This window comes from Osmerus eperlanus, chromosome 24 (assembly GCF_963692335.1).
Source record: "Osmerus eperlanus chromosome 24, fOsmEpe2.1, whole genome shotgun sequence".
Lineage (NCBI taxonomy): Eukaryota > Metazoa > Chordata > Actinopteri > Osmeriformes > Osmeridae > Osmerus > Osmerus eperlanus.
This window is the reverse complement of record NC_085041.1, coordinates 1,768,101-1,776,598: the sequence shown is the minus strand read 5'-3', so window position 1 is coordinate 1,776,598 and position 8,498 is coordinate 1,768,101. Positions and strand designations below refer to the sequence as shown.

The 8,498-nt window shown below is 56.1% G+C and overlaps 1 pseudogene; it reads left to right on the top strand.

Annotated features, from left to right (window-relative positions):
• The first annotated feature begins 2,785 nt into the window (after positions 1-2,785).
• The window catches only part of LOC134010809 (voltage-dependent R-type calcium channel subunit alpha-1E-like), a 7,890-nt pseudogene continuing 2,177 nt past the window's right edge, over positions 2,786-8,498 (top strand).

Sequence of the window (8,498 nt, the reverse complement as noted above, 5' to 3'; positions counted from 1 at the left end):
TGTGTGTGTGTGGCTGAGTGTGAGGTGTGTGTGGCTGTGTGTGAGGTGTGTGTGTGTGTGGCTGAGTGTGAGGTGTGTGTGGCTGTGTGTGAGGTGTGTGTGAGGTGTGTGTGAGGTGTGTGTGTGTGAGGTGTGTGGCTGTGTGTGTGTGGTGAGGTGTGTGTGTGTGTGGCTGAGTGTGAGGTGTGTGTGGCTGTGTGTGAGGTGTGTGTGTGTGGCTGAGTGTGAGGTGTGTGTGAGGTGTGTGTGGCTGTGTGTGAGGTGTGTGTGAGGTGTGTGTGAGGTGTGTGTGAGTGTGTGTGTGCTGTGTGAGGTGTGTGTGAGGTGTGTGTGAGGTGTGTGTGTGCTGTGTGAGGTGTGTGTGTGTGAGGTGTGTGGCTGTGTGTGTGTGTGAGGTGTGTGTGGTGTGGCTGTGTGTGTGAGAGGCGTGTGTGGTGAGGTGTGTGCAGGAGGTCCTCAGGGCTGGGATGAGAGCTCACACACCCAAACACCCCCCCCCCCCCCCTCCCCAGACCTTTTCTCACTGACTCCAGTAATAGTATACATGTACAGTTAGTGTGTGTGTGTATGAGCCTGCTCTGGTCCAGTTCCCCTGGCTAGATGTTCAGGCTAGCTTGCCTAAGAGGGAAGTCCAGCGGCAGACCAAATGGATGGATGACATTTTTACACCCTTCATATCCTCGTCTCCATAACAACTAAAATGTTGAGGGTACTGGTTAATGATCTGGGGGGGGGGGGGGGGACAACAGAGTGGGGTTGTAGCATCGGAGAGGAAAAGAGGGCGAGAAAATGGAGGCAGGTGATGGAGGGAGGGAGGGAGTAGAAAAGCAGGAAGAGGAGGAGAGGATACCAGATGACAGGAAGAGACAGGAGGGAGGGAAGGAGAGAAGGGAGGAGCGTGGGAGAGAGGTGCGAGGCTTACACTGAATGGTCTAATTCCATTTCTACCTCTGTGGACGACACCGGAGAGCTATTTTAGGATCTCTTCTCAAGTCTTAATTAAAAAGGCTGACACCCTCTGGAGCCCGACACCTTACCTTAAACTTGTTCTCAACCAAACATGCCCGAATGTCTCCTTTCCTCCTTCTCTCTCTCCCTCTCCATTTCTACTTCTCTCTTCCTCTCTTCACCTCTCCTCTTATTTTTTCTCCTCTCCTCCCTCTCTTCTCTCTCTCCTCTCTTTCCCCCCTCTCTCTCTCCTGTCTCTCCTCCCTCTCTCTCTCTCTCTCTCCTCCCTCTCTCCTCTCTCTCCTCTCCTCTCTTCTCTCTCTCTTCTTCTCTTTCCCCCTCTCTCTCTCCTCTCTCTCCTCCCTCTCTCTCTCTCTCTCTCTTCTCTCTCTCTCTCTCTCTCTCTCTCTCTCTTCTCTCTCCTCTCGTCTCTCTCTCTCTCTCTCTCGTCTCTCTCTCTCTCTCTCTCTCTCTCTCTCTCTCCTCTCTCCTCTCTCTCCCCCTCTCATCTCTCCTCTCTCTCCTCCCTCTCTCTCTCTCTCTCTCTCCTCTCTTTCCTCCCTCTCTCCTCCCTCTTTCCTATCTCTCCTCCCTTCTCTCTCCTCCCTACCAGACAGAAATAATATCTCTGCTTAGCTCGCTATATCATTCTCAAATCATGTTACTTGCCAATCATCAGATGGTAACAATTAGTGACATTTGAAAAATGAGTGTGAATGTGTGTGTGTGTGAGGATGTGTGTGTGAGGATGTGTGTGTGAGGATGTGTGTGTGCTTGTCTGTATCTTCTGCTCATTTGGAGTCGGTGGGCAAGGCAGGGGATTGTGGGTATCAAGACGACTGTTTCTGTGAACGTAAGTGGCCATAATAAAAGTGACAGGAAATAGTATCATCTCTTTCTCTCTCTGCTTCTTTCTCGCTCTCTTTCTCTCTGCTTCTCTCTCTATCTCTCTTTCTCTCTCTGCTTCTCTCTATCTCTCTGATTCTCTCTATCTCTCTTTCCCTCTCTATTTCAATCTCTCCCTCACTTACTTTCAATCACACTTTTAATCACTTATGTTGAATGAAGGTCTGGCAGTAGCGTGGATGGAGTGATGAGGGAAGGAGAGGAGAGGTGAAGAGGGGACTAACGAGCTAGAGATCCTCACAGGAGAGGTCACCTCACGTGGTCTCTCTCTCCTCCGTCTCCGAGGAGAGAGGTCACCTCACGTGGTCTCTCTCTCCTCCGTCTCCGAGGAGAGAGAGAGGTCACCTCAGGTGGTCGCGTCGTGTCGCTCCTTCTCAAACCCTCCCTCTTTCCTCGTTCCGTCTCTCTCTGTCTCTCTCTCTCTCTTCTCCTCCCCTTTGGTCAAAGTGCTTCTCAAACAATTATTCCTCCCTCTTTCCAATAAGAGCTGCAGAGAGACGACAGTATTTGCATGTTATAATGAGCCGCTGCCGTGTGTCCTGGTGCTGATGAGGCGACGTTTAGATCACTGCTTCCCTCTCTGATGTCTGCTGCACCCCCGCTTGTTGAATTTGGCGTGTGTGTGTGTTTAGCTCTGTAGATCATGTTGTGTACGTTCCTGTGTTGGGTTTGTTAGTTGTCATCCTGTCAGCAGCAACAGACATACGGTCTTCTCTTGAAATGTTTTCCTTTCTGAATATGTGCCTGGGTTTTATCTAATATACTTATATGTGTATGGGTGTGTGTGTGTGCGTGTGTTTATGGGTGTGTGTGTGTGCGTGTGTGTGTGGATATGTGTGTGTGCGTGTGTGTGTGGATATGTGTGTGTGCGTGTGTGTGTGGATATGTGTGTGTGCGTGTGTGTGTGGATATGTGTGTGTGTGTAGGATCCTGGCTACAGCAGGAGCTCACATGAACATCCCTGTGGATCTACGTACCCTGCGAGCTGTTCGAGTCCTGAGACCCCTCAAACTGGTGTCTGGCATCCCCAGTGAGCACACACACACACACATCAACTGAGAGCTGTCCCTATACTGTTCCAAAACCGAATACAAGTTCCTTATTGTCAGAACTTCCCAGTGAACAGAACTTTCTGCAAATGTGTGTGTTTCTGCGTGTGTGTGTTTCTGCGTGTGTTTCTGTGTGTGTGTGTTTCTGCGTGCATGTGTGTTTCTGCGTGTGTGTGTGTTTCTGCGTGTCCGGCAGGTCTGCAGATCGTGCTCAAGTCCATCATGAAGGCCATGGTTCCTCTGCTCCAGATCGGCCTGCTGCTGTTCTTCGCCATCCTCATGTTCGCCATCATCGGCCTGGAGTTCTACAGCGGCAAGCTGCACCACACATGCGTGGCCCAGCGCAACATCCTGGGTACGGGGGGAGGGGGGGGAGAGGAGAGTGGAGGGGAGGAGAGGTGTGCAGATTTATGAGAATGCATCATTTGAGCCTTCACCCCTCCCTCTCTCTCTCTCTCTCTCTCTCTCTCTCTCTCTCTCATCTCTCACACACACACACAAATCTTCATCGAGCCACAAGCTTGGTACAGAACACCTACATCCTGTCAAGCACCTACTGTGACATTGTGTTCATGTGTCGCCTGCCTTTCTCATGTAAACACACGGCATTAATCCTAAACAATCAGCGCGGAGCCAGAGCCCTCATTCATCCCTGCGCTGCACTCTGCGCCCACACACACTCCTCAGATTATAATTATTATCATCTCAGATCACCATTCATCACACGGCAGGCCTACATCCTCCTTGATCACTGACTGCTCCTGCTGTTCTGCTCCTCCCTTCTCCCATCTCCTCCTCTCCCCCTCTCCCCCTCTCCTCCTCTCCCCCTCTCCTCCTCTCCTCCTCTCCCACTCTCCTCCTCCCCTCCTCTCCTCCTCTCCCCCTCTCCTCCTCTCCTCCTCTCCCACTCTCCTCCTCCCCTCCTCTCCTCCTCCTCCCTCTCCCCCTCCTCTCCCTCCTCTCCCACCTCTCCTCCTCCCCTCCTCTCCTCCTCTCCCCCTCTCCTCCTCTCCCACTCTCCTCCTCCCCTCCTCTTCTCCTCTCCTCCCTTCTCCTCATCTCGTCCTTTTCCCATCTCCTCCTCTCCTCCCCTCAGAGAACGAGACGGTGGACTCGTCTGAGTCAGAGTTTCCGTGCGGTGTGCGGGCGTGTCCTAACAAGTACCGCTGCAGGGGCACCTGGATCGGCCCTAACGACGCATCACGCAGTTCGACAACATCCTGTTCGCCGTCCTCACTGTCTTCCAGTGCATCACCATGGAGGCTGGACCACCGTGCTGTACAACGTAAGTCCCCCCAGGAGCCCCTCCCCCCAGGGGCCCCTCCCCCCAGGGGCCCCTCCCCCCAGGCCCCTCTCCCCCAGGCCCCTCCCCCCAGGGGCCTCTCCCCCCAGGACCCTCTCTCCCCAGGCCCCTCTCTCCCAGGCCCCTCTCCCCCCAGGCCCCTCTCTCCCCAGGCCCCTCTCCCCCCCAGGCCCTCTCCCCCCAGGCCCCTCTCTCCCCAGGCCCCTCCCCCCAGGCCTCTCACCCCAGGACCCTCTCTCCTCCCCAGCCCCTCCCCCCAGGCCCCTCTCTCCCCAGGCCCCTCCCCCCAGGCCTCTCCCCCCAGGACCCTCTCTCCCCAGGCCCCTCTCTCCCCAGGCCCCTCTCCCCCCAGGCCCCTCTCCCCCCAGGCCCCTCTCCCCCAGGCCCTCCCCCAGGCCCCTCTCTCCCCAGGCCCCCCCCTCTCCCAGGCCCCTCTCTCCCCAGGCCCCTCTCTCCCCAGGCCCCTCCCCCCAGGCCCCTCTCCCCCCAGGACCCTCTCTCCCCAGGCCCCTCCCCCCAGGCCCCTCTCTCCCCCAGGCCCCTCCCCCCAGGCCCCTCTCTCCCCAGGCCCCTCTCCCCCAGGCCCTCTCCCCCCAGGCCCCTCCCCCCAGGACCCTCTCTCCCCAGGCCCCTCTCTCCCCAGGCCCCTCTCCCCCCAGGCCCCTCTCTCCCCAGGCCCCCCTCCCCCAGGCCCCTCTCCCCCCAGGCCCCTCCCCCCAGGACCCTCTCTCCCCCAGGCCCCTCCCCCCAGGCCCCCTCTCTCCCCAGGCCCCTCCCCCCAGGCCCCTCTCTCCCCAGGCCCCTCTCCCCCCAGGCCCCTCTCCCCCCAGGCCCCTCCCCCCCAGGACCCTCTCTCCCCAGGCCCCTCTCTCCCAGGCCCCTCTCCCCCCAGGCCCCTCTCTCCCCAGGCCCCTCCCCCAGGCCCCTCTCTCCCACGGCCCCTCCCCCCAGGCCCCTCTCTCCCAGGCCCCTCTCCCCCCAGGCCCCTCTCCCCCCAGGCCCCCTCCCCCCAGGACCCTCTCCCCCCAGGACCCTCTCCCCCCAGGACCCTCCTCTCCCCCGGCCCCTCCCCCCAGGCCCCTCTCTCCCCAGGCCCCTCTCCCCCCAGGCCCCTCTCCCCCCAGGCCCCTCCCCCCAGGACCCCCTCTCCCCCGGCCCAGGCCCCTCCCCCCAGGACCCTCTCTCCCCAGGCCCCTCTCTCCCCAGGCCCCTCCCCCCAGGCCCCTCTCCCCCCAGGCCTCCCTCTCCAGGTCCCAGCAGGGCTGCTCCTCACCTGGGCTGTGTTTGTGTCTCCTCAGACGAACGACCGCCCTGGGGCCCACCTGGAACTGGCTTTACTTCATCCCTCTCATCATCATCGGCTCCTTCTTCGTCCTCAACCTGGTGTTGGGGGTCCTCTCAGGGTAGGTACACACACGCACACACACGCACACACACGCACACACAGGCACACGCTCAAGTACACACACACACGCACGCTCAGGTACACACACGCAGTGCTGATGCATGAGGGAAGCTACGTAGTCATGATGACAAAGCATTCCACTCTGTTGCTCTCTGCTCAGTACATAATAAACGTGTCAAGATTGTAGATGGTAGGCTGAATGGCTGGCTGGCTGGATGTGTGGCTGGCTGACTGGCTGACTCATTGACTGGTTGGCTGATGTGTGGCTGGCTGACTGGTTAAGGCAGATGACTTGTGTTGCCTTGGGCGCTGGGTGACAGTGTTTTGGTATAGTTCTTGAGTGTGTTGCAGTTAATGAGTTTCATGAAAAGGTTAATATGCATCCTCTGACACACTCTGCTTGGAGAGACAAAGAGCACCCAGCCTTCTCCTCTCCTCATCCCCCCACCCTCCTCTCCCCTTCTCCTCTCCTCATCCCCCCACCCCTCCTCTCCCCTTCTCCTCTCCTCATCCGCCCACCCCCACCCTCCTCTCCCCCTTCTCCTCTCCTCATCCGCCCACCCCACCCTCCTCTCCCCTTCTCCTCTCCTCATCCGCCCACCCCACCCTCCTCTCCCCTTCTCCTCTCCTCATCCCCCCCACCCTCCTCTCCCCCTTCTCCTCTCCTCATCCCCCCACCCCACCCCACCCTCCTCTCCCCTTCTCCTCTCCTCTCCTCATCCCCCCAACCCTCCACTTCCCTTGCCCTCCTCTCCCCTTCTCCTCTCCTCATCCCCCACCCCACCCTCCTCTCCTCCTCTCTCCTCCTCTCCTTTTCTCTCTTCTCTCATCCTCTCATCTCCTTTCCTTTTCTCTTTCCTCCTCCGTTCCTCCCTCTCCTCTCCTCTTCTCCTCCCTCTTCCCTCTCCTCCCTCTCCTCTCCTCCTCTCCTCCTCTCCTCCTCTCCTCCTCTCCTCTTCCTCCCTCTCCCCCTCTCCTCCTCTCCTCCTCTCCTCCTCTCCTCCTCTCCTCTCCTCTCCCTCTCCTCTCTCCTCCTCTCCTCCTCTCCTGGTCTGCAGGGAGTTTGCTAAGGAGAGGGAGCGTGTGGAGAACCGCAGAGCCTTCATGAAACTGAGGCGACAACAGCAGATAGAGAGAGAGCTGAACGGGTACCGAGCCTGGATCGACAGAGCAGGTCTGAACCCCACCAGCATTCACTGAGTCAAGCATTCACTGAGTCAAGCATTCACTGAGTCAAGCATTCGCTAAGTCAAGCACTCAAATCAGAGACCGATTCCGATTCTGTTTTCCTGATTCGAAGATTCACTGATTCGGACTATGCTGTTGATTCATGATGCACATCACAAACACACACTTCAGTTTGACTCTTGTTCTGCAGAGGAGGTCATGCTGGCTGAGGAAAACAAGAACTCGGGGAACCTCAGCTCTCGATGGTAAGAAGCTCTGTATCGCTCTCTCTCTCTCTCTCTCTCTCTCTCTCTCTCTCTCTCTCTCTCTCTCTCTCTTTCCTACTGTCTTGCTATCTCTCTCTCTCTCTTTCCTACTGTCTTGCTATCTCTCTCTCCCCCCCTCCTCTCGCTATCCTTATGCAACTGTGTGTTCTAATGACATGTGTTACATTCAGTTTGACACATATGTTATTTAAAGGCCTTTAGTTGAGTTTATATATTTAGTGCATGCTGGGCTCTGTTCTCATGTAATATGTACCCTTCCCCGTGTATCCTTCCACCAGGCTTAGGGACTATTTCTCCTCAAATCAGTCAACTTCATTTACAGTTGGAATCGTTATGACATTGACCCTAAGCCTAGACCAGACACACTATAGATGAGACTAGACACCACAAACCCTCACTAAACACAAACACAACATGGCCAGCACTTAGAAACGCCATCTGTTGCTTCTGCTGTGGTGCAAGTTCACAAAACCTAATTTCTAGAAACCTACTCTCAAAAAAGAAAAGAAAGAAAGATTGTTGCGCCCACCAAAAGCAATCTCCAAACCAGAGCGGATGTTCTAACACAAACCACAAACGCATGTCCACACCCCGACCTTGACCCATCCGATGAAGCATGACATGTTACTGGGAAACAACAAACAAACCCCCTTTTTTTGTATGTTTGTTTTAAAATGTTGATTGGCAGCTCCCAAGAAGCTGTCTGAATGGAATACTGGCGGTAACCATGGTGAGGAACCTCGTCTATTCTGCACCTTTAGCCCCACTATGACATCACAACCTCCGCTGTCCAATCAGAACCTTCTGGCAGTCACATGAACAATCCCAGCCCAAGTCACTATGACCTCCCCTGATTAAATATTTGACTCCGGCGAGCCAAAAAATAAATACAAATCTAAAAAAAGTTGCCCATGACAGATCCATTTTTCTCTTTATATAAAAGAACAAACGCTGCAGACGTCATTGGTTTAAGTAGTGGAGGGAGGGGGTGGTGGGGGGTGGGGGGTGTATGGCTGTTACCTTAGCAACGTGATGAAACGCTGTGAGTGTGTGTGTCTTCTGCAAACACGCCACTCCCTCTGTGTGTGAGTGCTTGCTTGTTTGTTCAATAGCTTATTAAAAAAGGGAAAAGCCAAGGTACACATAAGTAAATCAGTCAGCCAGCTCTGGAGGTTATACAGAGGGGTGGAGGAGGGATGGAGAGGTGGAGGATGGGGATGGAGGGATGGAGGGGTGGAGGAGGGGTGGAGGAGGGATGGAGGGTGGAGGAGGGATGTAAGGGATGGAGGGGTGGAGGAGGGATGGATGGGTGGAGGAGGGATAGAGAGGTGGAGGAGTAATGTAAGGGTGGAGGAGGGATGGAGAGGTGGAGGAGGGATGGAAGGGTGGAGGAGGGATGGAGAGATGGAGGAGGGATGGAAGGGTGGAGGAGG